This window comes from Hemitrygon akajei, chromosome 23 (genome assembly GCF_048418815.1).
Source record: "Hemitrygon akajei chromosome 23, sHemAka1.3, whole genome shotgun sequence".
In the NCBI taxonomy this organism is placed as follows: Eukaryota; Metazoa; Chordata; class Chondrichthyes; order Myliobatiformes; family Dasyatidae; genus Hemitrygon; species Hemitrygon akajei.
This window is the reverse complement of record NC_133146.1, coordinates 32,942,087-32,959,775: the sequence shown is the minus strand read 5'-3', so window position 1 is coordinate 32,959,775 and position 17,689 is coordinate 32,942,087. Positions and strand designations below refer to the sequence as shown.

Genomic DNA, 17,689 nt, shown 5'->3' with positions numbered 1-17,689 from the left:
CCTGTCTTCTCCTATCATTTCAGATTTCCCCCTCCCCCTTCCACTTTAAAATCTCTTATTTATCTTTTCTTTCAGTTAGTCCTGACGAAGGGTCTCGGCCCAAAACGTCGACTGTACTTCCTATAGATGCTGCCTGGCCTGCTGCGTTCCACCAGTATTTTGTGTGTGTTGTTTGAATTTCCAGCATCTGCAGATCTCCTCGTGTATGGGGAAAAGCTTATACATCTTAGATGAAGTAATTCCTGGGCTCGGGAAATTAAAGGACAGGACTGTGGATCAACTTAGGTTATTTATGGAAGTGACTAGTGAAATATGTAATGTTCCTTATCAGATAACTACTGCATCAAGTAATTATCTTTTTTTTTGAGGAATATTAAAGTTTGTTTTTCTGTGGAAGCAACCTGTTTAGCAAGGTTTAATAGTTAGCAGCAAGTTAGATTTAGAATAGAATTAACAGCTAGATTGAAATGTGAGTCCACCAGACAAGAAACAGCTTGAAGGGAGGCCGATCAAATGTGTGAAGTATCATTAGTAGATTGTCCAAGGCATCAGTGCTTGGAGCTATTAATGCTTGTAGTGTACAGTACAGTAGCAGTTTGTGGCTGGGAACCAAAACATAAGTTTATGAAATAAGGATAGAACAAATCAAAGAATATTATTCAGTCTTTTTCTTCATTAAGATGATCTGGATATTTTGGAAGATCAATTGGTGTAGATCAGGATTACAAATGTGCTTAAGGAAACAGGGTTTTAAACTCCCTATACTGACTATCTTGCTGGTGAACTTGCAGTCTCTGGTGAGTAAAATCAACGATCTCAGAGCCAGGGTGCTGAATCAGAGGGACATTAGGACCACGTGTGTCCTTTGTTTCACAGAATCCTGGTTAACCCCTTCCGTACCGGATGCAGCAATCCAGATCGACAGGTTTACTATTGATAGATCTATAGAGTCTCTCAAAAGCAGCGGTGGAGGAGTATGCCTCATGATCAACTCAACTTGGTGCACAAATATATCAGTGCTGTCCAATTCTGCTCAGCAGAACTGAAATATCTAGCAGTAAAATGCCGTCCTTTTTACCTACCACGGGAGTTCTCTGGGGTCATTTTGGTAGCAGTTTACATTCCACCTCAGGCCAATGTGAAGCAGGTTTTGGATGATCTGAGTAAAGTGATCAGCATGCACGAAACAGCGCACCGTAATGCTTTCACCATCGTTTTTGGAGATTTTAACCAGGCCAGTCTGAAAAAATCACTAAGCAACTACCATCAGCAGATCACTTGTAATACCAGAGAAAACAACACTTTGGACCTTTGCTACACCACTATCAAGAATGCCTGCTGTGCTATTCCATGCCCTCGCTTTGTGAAGTTTGATCACCTAGCTGTACTACTACTCCCTGAGTATAGGCAGAGACTGAAGACTGCAACACCACCAGTGAAGACCAAGAAGGTTTGGACAAGGGAAGCTCAGGAGCACCTACAGGACTGCTTTGAATCGGTGGACTGGACTGTATTCAAGGATTCATCTTCGAACCTGGATGGGTATGCTGCAGTTGTTACTGACTTCATTAAAACCTATGTGGATGAGTGTGTGCTGACAAAGACTTACTGTACAATCCCAAGCCAAAAGCCTTGGATGAACCAGGAGTTATGTTGTCTGCTGAAGGCTAGATCTGTGGCATTCAAGACTGGCAACCCAGGCCTGTATCAGAGAGCCAAGTATGATTTGCAGAGGGCTATTTCAAGGGCGAAGAGACAATTTCAAACAAAGTTGGGGGCAACATCGGATGCATGGCAACTCTGGCAGGGTCTGCAAGACATTACTTCCTACAAGGTGAACCCCAATAGCATGAGTGGCAGCAATGCTTCACTACCAGATGAACTCAACACCTTCTATGCACACTTTGAAAGGGGGAACACAACTACAACTGTGAAGATCCCTGCTGCACCTGATGACCCTGTGATCTCCGCCACAGAGGCCAATGTTAGACTGTCTTTAAAGAGAGAACCCTCGCAAGACGAAAGGTCCCAGTGGAGTACCTGGTAAGGCTCTGAAAACTTGTGCCAACCAACTAGCGGGAGTATTCAAGGTCATTTTCAACCTCTCTGCTACAGGCGGAAGTTCCCATTTACTTCAAAGAAGCAACAATTATACCAGTGCCTAAGAAGAATAATGTGAGCTGCCTTAACGACTGTCACCCAGTAGCAGTCACATCAACAGTGATGAAACGCCTTGAGAGGTTGGTCATGACCAGACTGAACTCCTGCCTCAGCAAGGACCTGGACCCATTGCAATTTGCCTATTGCCGCAATAGGTCAACACAATCTCAGTGGCTCCCCTCAGGGTTTTAGACCACTTGGACAACACAAACACCTAAGTCAGGATGCTGTTCATCGACTGAAGCTCAGCATTTAATACCATCATTCCCACAATCCTGATTGAAAAGTTGCAGAACCTGGGCCTCTGTACCTCCCTCTGCATTTGGATCCTAGACTTCCTAACCGGAAGACCACAATCTGTGCAGATGGGTGATAACATATCCTCCTCACTGACGATCAACAGTGGTGCACCTCAGGGGTGTCTGCTTAGCTCACTGCTCGACTCTCTATATACACGACTGTGTGGCTAGGCATAGCTCAAATACCAACTATAAATTTGCCGACGATACAATCATTGTTGGAGGAATCGCAGATAGTGACGAGAGGGCGTACTGGAGAGAGATGCTAATGAGTGGAGTGGTAACACAGCGACAACCTGGCACTCAATGTCAGTAAGACGAAAGAGCTGATTGTGGACTTCAGGAAGGATAAGATGAAGGAACACATACCAATCGTCACAGAGGGATCAGAAGTGGAGAGAGTGAGCAGCTTCAAGTTCCTGGGTGTCAAGATCTCTGAGGATCTAACCTGGTCCCAACATATCGATGTAGCTATAAAGGATGCAAGACAGCGGCTATACTTTATTCAGAGCATGAAGAGATTTGGCATGTCAACAAGTACACTCAAAAGCTTCTATAGTTGTACTGTGGAGAGCATTTTGACAGGCTCCGTCACTGTCTGGTATGGAGGGGCTGCTGCAGAAGGTTGTATATCTAGTCAGCTCCATCTTGGGTACTAGCCTGCAAAGTACCCAGGACAAGCTTCCAGGAGTGGTGTCTCAGAAAGGCAGCATCCGTTATTAAGGACCTCCAACACCCAGGGCATGCCCTTTTCTCACTGTTACCATCAAGTAGGAGATACAGAAGCCTGAAACCACACTCAGAGATTCAGGAACAGCTTTTTAATATACAGTATTTCTGTTTTTGCATGTTTTTAAATCTATTCAATATACATAATTGGTTTACTTGTTTTTTTTTCTCTCTGCTAGATTGCGTATTGCATTGAACTGCTGCTACTATGTTAACAAATTTCATGTGTCAGTGATAATAAACCTGATTCTGATTCTGCATTTCATATGGGTCTGTGAAAAGTATGACTAAATGAAATAAATGGCCCCCAAGCTATAACTGATCTTGGTGGTGATCTTTTGTAAACATATGTAAATTGGAGTAAAGCACTAAGGGAAACTAATTTGAGTTTTAAAAAATGTATAGTTGAAAGGAAAGGACACAGAAGCCAAGTCTTGAGTGTGCAAATGACAGCAAGATCCAGAATATAGTGCTTCATTTAATTCAACCATATTGTAAAGAAGAAAATTTGGGTATCATGTGGAAATTGTCTTTCAGACTGATAATTTGATTAAAATCTTTGAACCATGAAAATTGAAAAGCCGTAGAATACTAATTTAGTAGCTGTTGGGTGACAGTTGTATAGAATCATGTGAGGTTTAATATACAAGACTGTCAGAGTTCTTAGTGTATGAATACACAGGCTCAATTAGAAGGAAATTTAACACCAATTTGGATATCATGCTATGCTTGGCACAGTACTGTAGTTCTTCACAGCACTTACAGACAGTGGAGGGTTTAATCTCCTCCACCGTCTGTAAGGAGTTTCCATGTTCACCCCTTTTTCTCCAACATTCCAGACACATGTTAGAGGTTAGTAAGTTGTGGGTATGCTATGTTGGTGCTGAAAGCATGATGAGATTGTGGGCACCCTCCCCTCCCCCCAGAGGATCCTCAGATTGTGTTGATCATTAATGCAAATGTCTCATTTCACTATGTTTTGATGTACCGATGACAAATAAAACTAATCTTTGGACTAAACTTTCTTACTGTATTGCTGATGGAAGGCCCATTCTATCAGTTTGCCATTAATGAGTGGAAATGCAGGGTGATGGCTTTCAAACTGAGTGATCTGCACATAGACCATGAAGACTGATGTAGTGTGAATGTATGTTGGTTGCGAAGTGGAATTCTAAACTGAGCAGAACTGTACCTTACTGATGACAGCAGCAAGAAGAGTGCATGACCTAGGTGATGGTTGTCCCTGATGACAGATGCTGCTTTCCTGTGATAAAGCTTCGTGTAGAAGTGCTCAGTGGTGGGGAGGGCTAACACAAAATACTCTGCAGATGCTGGGGTCAAAGCAACACGCTGGAGGAACTCAGCAGGTTGGGCAGCATCCGTGGAAACGAACAGTCAACATTTCGAGCCAAGACCCTTTATCAGGACTGAAGAGGGAGGGGGCAGGGGCCCTATAAAGAAGGTGGGGGGAGGGTGGGAAAGAGAAGGCTGGTGGGTGCCAGGTGAAAAACCAGCAAGGGGGAGAGATCAAGGGGTGGGGGAGGGGAATCAGGGAGGGGATAGGCAGAAAAGGTGAAGAAGTAAGGGGAAAGCACTATAGTAGAAGGAGATGGAACTGTGAAGGGAGGTGATAGGCAGCTGGAGGAGGAGGCAGAGGAAACTGGGATGGGGGAAGGGAGGGGGAGGGAATTACCGGAAGCTGGAGAATTCAATGTTCATGCCAAGGGGCAAGAGACTACGCAGACAGTATATGAGGTGTTGTTCCTCCAACCTGATTTTGGCCTCATCATGGCAGTAGAGGAGGCCATGTATGGTCATATCTGAATGGGAATGTGAAGCAGAGTTGAAGTGGGTGGCAACTGGGAGGTCCTGTCTCTTGTGGCGGATGGAGCGGAGGTGCTTGATGAAGCGGTCCCCCAATATGCATCGAGTCTCACCGATGTACAGGAAGCCACACTGGGAGCACCGGATGCAAAAGATGACCCCAATCTACTCTTAAGTGAAGTGTTACCTCACCTGGAAGGACTGTTTGGGGCCCTAGACCTGACTAGATCCTCTCTACCTCTGATCCTCCAATGAGGACTGTCTCATAATCAGTCATAATCAGCGTCTTGGTCTTGCTGACATTCAATGAGAGGTTTTTGTTGTGGCACCACTCAGCCCGATTTTCAATCTCCTTCCTTTATGCTGATTCTTCAATACCTTTAATTTGGCTTATGACAGTAGTGTTGTCAGCAAATTTGAATATGGCATTGGAGTAGTGCTTGGCACACAATCATAAGCATAAAGCACACAGTCTTGTGGTGTACCTGTGCTGATGGAGATTGTGGAGGAGCTGCTGCTGCCAATTTGAACTGACTGGTGGCTGCAAGTGACAAAATCAAGGATCCCATTGCACAAGTAGTTATCGAGGCCAAGGTTTTGAAGTTTATTAATTAATTTTGAGGGGATGATGGTATAGCATGCTGAGGTGTATTTGATAAAAGAGCACAGGGTTGAGTGAAGAGCCAATAAATGGCATCTGCTTTGGACCTGTTGCTCCCGTAGCAACTGGAATGGATCCAAGTTTTCTTCTCAGACAGGAGTTGATATGTTTCATCACCAAACTCTCAAAATGCTTCATCATTGTGGATGTATGATATGGCCTCACTGTCGCAGCTGTAATGTAACCTTGTACTCCACAAATCAATGCTAGGTAGGGCATTAATTGTCCTAGCCTTTATAGACATCCACTTCATACATTCTGGCCACTTTATTTGGTATACCTGTATACCTTCCTGTTAATGCAAATATCTAATTAGCCAGTTGTCTGGCAGCAACTCAGTGCCTATAAGCATGCAGACACAGGCAAGAGGTACCATTGTTGTTCAGACCAAACATCAAAATAGGGCGTAATTGTGATCTAAGTGCCATTGACTAAGGAATGATTGTTGGTGCCAGACTGGGTGGCTTGAGTATCTCAGAAACTGCTTGTCTTGGGATTTTCACATATTACAGTATCTAGAGATTACCGTCAAGGGTACAAAATAAACAAACACCCAGTGAGTAGCAGTTTTGTGGACAATAATGTCTTGTTAATGAGAGGGATCAGAGTAGAATAGCCAGCCAGGTTCAAGGTGGTGGGAATTCAACCATGCATTCAACATTAGTGTGAAAAAGAGCATCTCTGAATGTACAACATGTCAAACCTTGAAGTGGATGGGTTACAGCAGCAGAAAACCATGAACATACTGTGGCCACTTTATTTGGTACAGTAGGTACCTAATATAGTGGCTACTGAATGTATTTCTTTGGTGACCTCCTTCATGCTGAGACATGTGGCAACAAGATCACTATTTTCTTGCTGCAGAAGTACCATTAGAGGGCAGGGGTTGGCACTAGATTCCTGGCACAGCAGTGCACTACCTGAGAGAAGTGTTCCTTGGGGAACATAGCCACTATGGTCAAAACTATTTGAGGTACTAATGTATTTGAAGTAGTGGTTACCTTGGTGAATTTCATTTGCATTTGATTAGAAACATTCATTTTGTTCTCTGCCTCCCTCCCCAGATCACAAGTTAGATCAAACTCATTTACCCTCTGTTCTGAGATGCTGTTACCTGAAGAGTTGATGCTGCCAAAACTGAATATTTTCAGCAGTTTTGGATTTTAAGGACTACTCATGCTTGCAATTTTTCATTCTTTCTGGTTGACTTGTATTCTTCCTTATTGGTATTTCTATTGCATACAATCTTAATCACTTACTCATTGTGTAATCTATTCACACTTGTGTTTTTTCTTAATCATTGGAGCTGCTTAATTATTTAGTGATTGTTTTTACTGAACATGATTAAACGGGAATCTTTTGTGTTTATGATTAAACAGGATCCACCTTTTAAACATTTTGGTATTGGTACAGGTTAGATGCATGTGAATATGAGGCATATATTGCTTCTAGCCTCAAACCAGATGATATAGAATAAAAATCTGGCACTGCATCAAAAGGGAGTTTTTCCTGATGTAATTTCCTGATGTTCATGGGGAAGTGGAGTGAAGCCTTAGTTGCAGCTGTGTAAACTCTGAGGTTTGGTTTAAGCCCACTACCCAAATCAATTAATGTTATTTAGCTATTATCTTGAAATGCAACAAGTTTCAACTAGAGTAAACACCATGTAAAATGTGTCTTCTTTCAAGTTCATTATGACTTTACATAACATTCAGTAGAATTCACTTAATGGAATTTCAGTAAGAAAATCTGGAAATGATCATTGTAAAGTCACTGTCATAACCAAAGGTCTCATTAAGTTGGTACTTAGCTCAAACCCATGCTGAAGCATAATTACTATCAAAATTATCCATGTAGGGCAAAGGATTTTCAGGTTATTTTGACTTGCATTTGGTCTTTATCCATAACCTTTACAATGCATATTATATTTAATTTTAATGGGGTACATCTTCTGTCTTGGGCGGGGTGTAATGCTGATTTTGGACTTGACATTGTACTTTTAAAGTCCAGCACAGGCAATAGTCTTAAGTCAGCAGCACCCTGTTTTTGGCAATTGCCCTTCCACTGCAGCAGTGGATTCCTCAAGGAGTCCAATGGAGCAGGGTGAACTTCTGTAGGTATCTAATTCTTGGATCAGGAAGTCAGTCTGCTGCACCTGCAGTATGTTAAAGACTTGGACAAACAAGTACATAGACTCCTTGAAAGCAATGGGAGGAAATAGTTGCTTGGAGAATGGAAAGATTATCTTTGGCAGTTTAAGTGCATGTATTTATAACAAGTGGTTTGGGGGTTTAAAATTCTTAAATTTGTTTTGTTACTGTTTATGAGTGGTTTGAATGTGCATGTCAAACACAAACACTGAATTTCAATGGAATTTGGATATGTGATGGGGTCTCACTGACAAAGTAGTCTATTCTTGCTTGGCCATCAGAAATATTAAAAGATAATTTTCTTGACTAATTCCTGCACTGTTTTTAAAATATCTCTCTGAGCTTTATTGAGATTCATTGGGAACTCCTAACATTCACAACCGTTTATAATAATTTCTTCCTCAAGTAGCTAATGGGAACAACTCTCTACTGCACTGTGCTATGCTGGGAGCTGACCTTACAGTAAACAATCACATCTGGGGCTACATTTAAAAAGCAGGAAGTTCTAATGTTTGTATTTTTGAAATGCTTAAGTATTCAGATCACCTATGAATTATGGTCTAAAATAGGTCACAGGTGATCATCTCCAGATGATCAGCAGAGGAATATCTCCATCATTGTAGTTCCTATTATTGATGGACCTATTCTAATAGTGGGAGTGAGCTCCGAATTTTGTCCATTTAGTCATTCTTCAAAATGTTTCTTTCAATTTAATTTGCAAAAGAGAGGTCAGAAGGACTTTTTCATAATTTTTTTGAATTGAGTAGTGTATTTCCTGGAAGATTTTCCTCTCAAGATGTTGGTGTAGCATTTGAAGGACTTACTTCCTCAGTGAATTCTTTGACTGACAGATTGTTTTAGAAATGAGATGGAAAAATAGAGCTTATGTATTCTAGAATTTTGGCAAATTGAGGTCATTGCATTGAAGTTAAAGCATTTTGTGGAGATTCCCAAAATGATGTTGGTCTTTCTTCTGGTAGTGTTCACCAGAATTGAATAGTACCGGCTGTGGAATAAAGGATTTGCTCATTTCGGAATGAATTGAGAAATTTCTTGATTGTAAAATACATGGTTCTGATTTAAATAGATTAGAGGTTCAGGTAGATTTTGGACTGCACAGGAATTGATGTTTGCAGGATATGCGGACACTGATATTATTGAACAGCCAGGATTAGACGAATTGCACTAAAACAATTGTACTATGTAAAAATAAATAAATGCAGGGAACGTTGAGTGTGCCACTCAGAAGTTATCGAAATGGACAAATTATGTCACTTAAATGTGATTTCACATCAAGTATTAGCAGTTAGTGATGTTTGGAATTGGATCTGTATATTGACATTTCAGCTTCCAAAGATTAACCAAATGCAAGGAATGTTAACTTCCAAAATTCAAAGTACATTTATTATCAAACTATTTATACTATATACGAATTTGAAATTTGTCTCCTTGAGATTCTGGCTGCCACAAAACAAAGAAACCCAATAGAACCCATTAGAAAAAAGTCCGTCATCACCAAATATGCAAAAGAGAAAAACAAATCATGCAAACAATAAATGTAAGCAAATAACATTCAAAATTGAAGGTTATGAAAGTGAGTCCACAGCCACAAAGCCAGTCATCACTGCACCCAATTCAGGAGCCCAATAGTTGCAGGCCACAGCCTCAGTTCAGCAGAGATGCGTAATCCTCATGGAGCAGTGTCCCTTCCTTCCAGCCCTGACACCCTGACCTCAGTCTGGCCCAGTGCTTAAATAGTCCAAATCTGTTCCTCGCTCTCAGACCAGGCCCTGCCACTTTGGCCCGTACCGGCCCTTTCCAATTCAGCCTGGTGCTTAAATCAATCAAACCATGGATCCTTCCTCACTCTTGGGCTCGAGCCCGGTCCTGGACCCCGCTGTCAGCTCACCTCACCTCAGTTTGCTGCATTGTATCACCTCTAAATCTGCTCCCGCAATGGACAAACATTGGCTCATTCCCCACTCTCGTGCCTTGCCAAGCCGCCTCAATTTGGACTGTACATGCTCTGCTGCACCTTTGAAACTTCAGTTTACACCACAAAAATATCAGGTCCTACAGGCGTACAGGCAGTTCAACAGCTCAGCTCTGAGAGGGAAGTTGTAAGCTATTGATTGCAGTGATTGTATCTGAGGAAAAAGTGTGATTAATACAGTAATTTTTTGTTTTGTTTGCTATCCACCAGTCGTTGCTGTGTTTCATCTACACCATCTTAAATTGGTTTGGTTGACTAATCTTAGAAATCTTTGGGGGGAAAAATGAATAGCGATAAATAATTCTGGTTAGATGACAGTGAATCTGCTTGTAAATTCAGTGTTGCTTCCGTATATGGAAGAGAATGGTCTTATGGGAAGCATCAAAACACTGTGACAAGATCAGCTTTCTAAAGGGAGAGAGTGAGCAGTAGAGGTCTTGGTATATAGTAAAACAATGACATGGGTAGGAAAGGTGAGGAGGTCCTGAAGAGAGATTTTAGGGAACTAGGTAGAAAACTGAAAAGCAGGACCTTCAGGATAGTAATACACACAATTTCTGGATTGCTGCTTGTGCCACACTTCAGTGAGGATAAGAATAGGAGCATTTGGCAAATAAATGCATGGCTAGAAACTGGTGCAGGAGGCAGGGATTCAGATTTTTGGATCATTGGGATCTCTTCTGGGAAAGGTATGACCTGTGCAAAAGGGACAGGTTACACCTGAACGCAAAGGGGACCAATGCCCTGCAGGCAAGTTTGCTACAGATGTTCGGGAAGGTTTAAACTAACTTGGTAGGGGGATGGAAACTGGAGAGAGGGGGCTGAGGATAGGGTAATTGATTTACAGAGGCAATGTGTAGTGAGACTGCTAACAAAGACGGGCTGATGATAGGGCAGAATTGCCAACAGGATGAGTTGCAGTGTAAAAGGGGGACAGAATCAAAAAAGGTGATAAATATATGACTGAAGGTGTTTAAATGCACACAGTATACAGCACAGGGTAAATGAATTTGGAGCACAGTTGCAGCTTGGCATGTATGACGTTGTGGGTATTACTGAATCGTGCCTGAAAGAAGATTATAGCTGGGAGATTAACATTCAAGGATAAATGTTGTATCGAAAAGATAGACGGTTAAGCAGAAGGGGTGGAGTGGCTCTGTTGATAAAAAATAAAATAAAATCCTTAGAAAGAAATGACAGAATTGGCAGGTGTAGAATCGTTGTGGTAGAGCTAAGAAACTGCAGTGGTCAAAGAACACTGAGAGTTGTATACAGACAGTATCAAAGAGGTGGACTACAAAATACAATGGGAGATAGAAAATGCATGTCAAAAGGGCGATGTTACAATGTCTAGATAGTTTTCAGTATGCAAGTAGATTGGGGAAAATCAGGTTGGTGCTGGATCCCAAGAGAGGGAATTTGTAGAATGCCAACTAGATGGCTTTTTAGAGCAGATTGTGGTTGAGCTCCCTAGGGGATCAGCTATTCTAGGTTGGATGTTGTGCAATGAACTAGAATTGATTAGAGAGCTTAAGGTAAAGGAACCCTTAAGTGAGGTGATCATAATATGATCAAATTTACCCGTGAATTTGAGAAGGAGAAGCCAAGTCAGATGTATCAGTATTACAGTGGAGTAAAGGAAATTACAAAGGCATGAGAGAGGAGCTGGCCAAAATAGATTGGAAGGGGACACCAGCAGGGATGACCAGAGAGCAGTAATGTGAGGAGTTTCTGGGAGCAATTCGAAAGGCATTGGATTGATGTATCAAAAAGAAGATGTTTTCTAAAGGCAAGATCACACAACCATAGGTGACAAGGGAAGACAAAGTCAACGTAAAAGCCAAAGAGAGGGCAAATAATAAAGCAGAAATTAGTGAGAATTCAGGGGATTGGGAAGCTTTTAAAAACAAACAGAAGACAACTAACGACATCATAAAAGAAGGGGAAGATGGAATATGAAGGTAAGCTAGCCAATATTATTAAACAGGATACCAAAGAAAGGTGAGAGTTGATATTGGACCACTGGAAAATGACGGTGGCGAGGTAGTAATGGGTGACGACAAAGTTGAAGACTAACTGAATAAGTATTTTGCTTTGGTCTTCACTGTGGGATGTTCGAGAGTGTCTTGGGGCAGAAGTGAGTCAAGTTGCTATTATTAGGGAGAAAGTGCATGGGAAGCAGAAATGTCTGAAGTTAGATAAATTACCTGGAACCTGGACCAGATAGTCTGCACCACAGGTTTCTGAAAGAGGTAGCTGAAGGGAATGTGGAGGCATTAGAAGTAATCTTTCAAGAATCAATGAGTCTGGTATGGTTCTAAAGGACTGAAAAATTGCAAATGGCACTCCACTCTTCAAAAAGGGAGCAAGGCAGAAGAAAGGAAATCATAGACTAGTTGGGCTGTCCTCAGTAGTTGGGAAGATGTTGGAGTTGATTGTTAAGAATGTGGTGTTGGGGTACTTGGAGACACATGATAAAGTAGGCCAAAGTCAGTATGGTTTTCTTGAGGGAAAGTTGCATGACAAATCTGTCGGAATTCTTTGAAGAAATAACAAGCAGGATAGACAAAGGAGAATCGGTGGATGTTGTGTGCTTGGATTTTCAGAAGGCCTATGGTATTACAGGAGAGATACTAGCATGGATAGAGCATTGACTAAGTGGCAGGATGCAAAGAGTGGGAATAAAGGGAACCTTTTCTGGTTGGCTGCCAGTGACTAGTGATGTTCCACTAGTCTTTGGTGGATGGCAGTATTGATGGCTTTGTTGCAGAGTTTGCAAGTGACACAAAGATGGGTGGAGGGGCAGGTCGTGTTAAGGAAGCAGAGGCTACAGAAGGACTTAGATTAGGATAATGAGTAAAGAAGTGGCAGATGGAATACATTGTCAGGAAGTGTATGATCATGCACTTTTGAAGAAATAAAAATGTAGGCTATTTTCTAAAAGGGGAAAAAATTCAAATATGAAGTGCAGCAGGGCTTGCAAGTCCTCATGCAGGATTCCTCAAAGGTTAATTTGCAGGTCGTCGGTGGTATGAAAGGCACATGCAATATTAGCATCATGTTAACCATATAACAATCACAGCACGGAAACAGGCCATTCCGGCCCTCCTAGTCCGTGCCGAACTCTTAATCTCACCTAGTCCCACCTACCCACACTCAGCCCATAACCCTCCACTCCTTTCCTGTCCATATACCTATCCAATTTTACCTTAAATGACACAACTGAACTGGCCTCTACTACTTCTACAGGAAGCTCATTCCACACAGCTATCACTCTCTGAGTAAAGAAATACCCCCTCATGTTTCCAGCTATCACTCTCTGAGTAAAGAAATACCCCCTCGTGTTTCCAGCTATCACTCTCTGAGTAAAGAAATACCCCCTCGTGTTTCCCTTAAACTTTTGCCCCCTAACTCTCAAATCATGTCCTCTCGTTTGAATCTCCCCTACTCTCAATGGAAACAGCCTATTCACGTCAACTCTATCTATCCCTCTCAAAATTTTAAATACCTCGATCAAATCCCCCCTCAACCTTCTACGCTCCAATGAATAGAGACCTAACTTGTTCAGCCTTTCTCTGTAACTTAAGTGCTGAAACCCAGGTAACATCCTAGTAAATCGTCTCTGCACTCTCTCTAATTTATTGATATCTTTCCTATAATTCGGTGACCAGAACTGTACACAATATTCCAAATTTGGCCTTACCAATGCCTTGTACAATTTTAACATTACATCCCATCTTCTGTACTCAATGCTCTGATTGATAAAGGCCAGCGTTCCAAAAGCCTTCTTCACCACCCTATCTACATGAGACTCCACCTTCAGGGAACTATGCACTGTTATTCCTAGATCTCTCTGTTCCACTGCATTCCTCAATGCCCTACCATTTACCCTGTATGTTCTATTTGGATTATTCCTGCCAAAATGTAGAACCTCACACTTCTCAGCATTAAACTCCATCTGCCAACGTTCAGCCCATTCTTCTAACCGGCATAAATCTCCCTGCAAGCTTTGAAAACCCCCCTCATTATCCACAACACCTCCTACCTTAGTATCATCAGCATACTTACTAATCCAATTTACCACCCCATCATCCAGATCATTTATGTATATTACAAACAACATTGGGCCCAAAACAGATCCCTGAGGCACCCCGTTAGTCACCGGCCTCCATCCCGATAAACAATTATCCACCACTACTCTCTGGCATCTCCCATCTAGCCACTGTTGAATCCATTTTATTACTCCAGCATTAATACCTAACGACTGAACCTTCTTAACTAACCTTCCATGTGGAACTTTGTCAAAGGCCTTACTGAATTCCATATAGACTACATCCACTGCCTTACCCTCGTCAACATTCCTCGTAACAACTTCAAAAAATTCAATAAGGTTTGTCAAACATGACCTTCCACGCACAAATCCATGCTGGCTACTCCTAATCAGATCCTGTCTATCCAGATAATTATAAATACTATCTCTAAGAATACTTTCCATTAGTTTACCCACCACTGATGTCAAACTGACAGGTCTATAATTGCCAGGCTTACTTCTAGAACCCTTTTTAAACAATGGAACCACATGAGCAATACGCCAATCCTCCGGCACAATCCCCGTTTCTAATGACATCTGAAAGATCTCCGTCAGAGCTCTTGCTATCTCTACACAAACTTCCCTCAAGGTCCTGGGGAATATCCTGTCAGGACCCAGAGATTTATCCACTTATAAATTTCTTAAAAGCGCCAGTACTTCCACCTCTTTAATTGTCATAGGTTCCATAACTTCCTTACTTGTTTCCCACACCTTACACCATTCAATATCCTTCTCCTTAGTGAATACCGAAGAGAAGAAATCGTTCAAAATCTCTCCCATCTCCCTCGGCTCCACACATAGCTGACCACCCTGATTCTCTAAGGGACCAATTTTATCCCTCACTATCCTCTTGCTTTTAATATAACTGTAGAAGCCTTTCGGATTTACTTCCACCTTATTTGCCAAACCAAACTCGTAATTTCTTTTAGCTTTTCTAATCTCTTTCTTAAGATTCCTTTTACATTCTTTATATTCCTCGAGCAATTCCTTTACTCCATGCTGCCTATATCTATTGTAGACATCCCTCTTTTTTCGAACCAAGTTTCTAATATCCCTTGAAAACCATGGCGCTTTCAAACCTTTAACCTTTCCTTTCAACCTAACAGGAACATAAAGATTCTGTACCCTCATAATTTCACTCTTAAATGACCTCCATTTCTCTATTACATCCTTCCCATAAAACAACTTGACCCAATCCACTCTCTCTAAATCCCTGCGCATCTCCTCAAAGTTAGCCTTTCTCCAATCAAAAATCTCAACTCTATGTCCAGTCCTGTCCTTCTCCATAATTATATTGAAGCTAATGCTATTGTGATCACTGGACCCGAAGTGCTCCCCAACACATACATCTGTCAACTGACCTATCGCATTCCCTAACAGGAGATCCAACACTGTCCCATCTCTAGTTGGTACTTCTATGTATTGGTTAAGAGGACTAGAACATAAAAGCAAAAATGTAATGTTGAGGTTTTATAAGGCACTGGTAAGACATGACTTGGAATGTTGTGGGCAGTTTGAGCCCCTTGTCTAAGAAAGGATATGCTAACACTGAAGAGGGTTCAAGGGAGGGTTCACAAAAATGATTCTGGTATTGAAAAGCTTATATGAGGAGTGTTTGATGGTTCTGGAATTCAGAAGAATGAGGGTGATCTCATTGAACCCTATCAAATGTTAAAAGGCCTTGATAGTGTCAGCGTTGAGAGGATGTTTCCTGTGGTGTTCCCCACCACCCACAGGATGCATCCTCAGAATAGAAAGATGTCCATTTAGAATGGAGATGAGGAATTTCTTTAACCAATGGTGAATTTATGAAATTTGTTGCCACTGGTGGCAGTGGAAGCTAAGTCATGGGTATATTTAAGGCAGGGGTTGATAAGTTCTTGATTAGTCAGGACATGAAGGGTTACAGGGAGAAGGCAGGAGATTGGGGCAGAGAGGGAAAATGGATGACCCATGAAAAAATGGTGGAACATATTTGATGGACCAACTGCTTAGAAGTTAAATGATTGGAAATTGTAAAGTTAACTCATATTTCATGAAGGCACTGAATACAAAATTAGATGATACAGCTGTCTACTATTAAAGTTCATTAATAGCTTGTTAAATCTCTGTGGTTCATGTTGTGATCTGAAGTTGTAAAAGTTTGTTCTGTTGAAGTCATCTTTAGAATAGAACAAATACGGAAAGATGTGTTTACTATGCAGACTGACAGTGTGACTGTATGATGCACTATAAATATACTTTTAACAGGGAACATTTTTACACGTGGAAAATATTGCTAATGTGCTGGGCAAAAGCATGTGACTGTTAAGCAGTGGCTGTGGTTGGAACTGAAAGTGTGTTACTCATTCTATTTTAAAAAAAAGTCAGCAATATATCCAGTATTAAGTTATACAGTCTGACAGTACTTGGCTACAGTTGATAGGTTACTTTTAACTTTTTTGGGTATAGATCATACCTGAATGAAGCATTTACCATTAACTCTTTGAACATTTACTATTTTCACCATTAAGCTGAATTTGGAAACCATACTATCTATAAAACAAACTTCATCAACATGAGTCTACTTTGTAAGTGGTTCCTAAATGTAAAGTCTCTTCTTCCTAGAAGGAAAGCGTAGAATAGTTATTGTATTACAGGTTAAGCACTCCTTAAACAAAAACCTCCAAAATTCAAAAAAATTTTAAGTGCTGATATGAGACCACAAATGCAAAATTCCACAAGGCGCTGGGAAGGTTCCTAGGTGATGCACAGTCTCTGCGCACCACAGAAAGTTCTGAGAAGTGAACTCGTATGCCATGAGAGTGGTACCAGTTTGTTTACAGCTGTCATCATAGTTAGACCTTTGTGCATTGCTCTCAGTAATTGCCATGTGTTTTGTACTTATTCTCTGCTCTGTGCTGTTGAAAATACTATTGAAAATGGCAAAAGGCTTGCACTTACCCCTATGGGTTAATAGTGAAAAGGAAGAGAAGAAGCATGTATGTTCAGCTACAGTAAGAAACAAAGTTAAGTGATTTTTTTAAACAGCTCATCTGCACATTGCCAATTTAATTACATTGTCACTGTGTACAATTCAAAATTTTGTGTTTTACCACTTGTTCAGATATAAAGACAAATAAATAACATTAGACTTTTTGTATCAATAAAACTGGTGCAAAAAAATCCGTAGATCCCCTGAATGTGGAAAAGTTACCAATCACTTCAGTCTGGTACCTGAATTGACAGATTGAGCTTTATTTAAAGGGAACTATGGAATGAAATCTATCAATGTTCATTGGTGATTTGTTTAAATGGTTGATAATGGCTTTGAATTCAGTCATTTTTCAGAGCTGTGTATTAGCCATTTTAACAAAACCATATCCATAAGCTGGTAAATTTTGGTTTGTTTTTACTGAACTAAACTTGCTATTTTCATATTTTTACTGAAGAAAGCAAGTTACTTTTTTGACAAATAATAGTGATCTTTTATTTTGTCACTGTATTCCCATTAAACTAACAAATATATTCCTAAATATTTTGGGTTTTTTTCTTGAATGCTAAATGAGCTTATGTATTTAGTGTTTAAATTTTCTATTCATTTTACCAAAATGTTTCAATTACACTTTAATTTATTGTATTTTTTTGTATTGAAGCAAGTATTGTAGATTGGATTTCATAATCTTAAGATTTCTCACTTTTTAACCCTAGGTTTGAAAAAATGTTCCATTGCTACACTGAACATGAAAGCTTACTATATTGGCAGTGAAATTCTCTCTAATCCTCTTACTCAAGTCTCCAAAA

At 40.8% G+C, this 17,689-nt stretch overlaps 1 protein-coding gene across 11 annotated transcripts in view; it reads left to right on the top strand.

Moving 5' to 3' along the window:
* The window catches only part of sgms1b (sphingomyelin synthase 1b), a 90,478-nt gene that overhangs the window by 40,009 nt on the left and 32,780 nt on the right, over window positions 1-17,689 (top strand). The window lies entirely within an intron of this gene.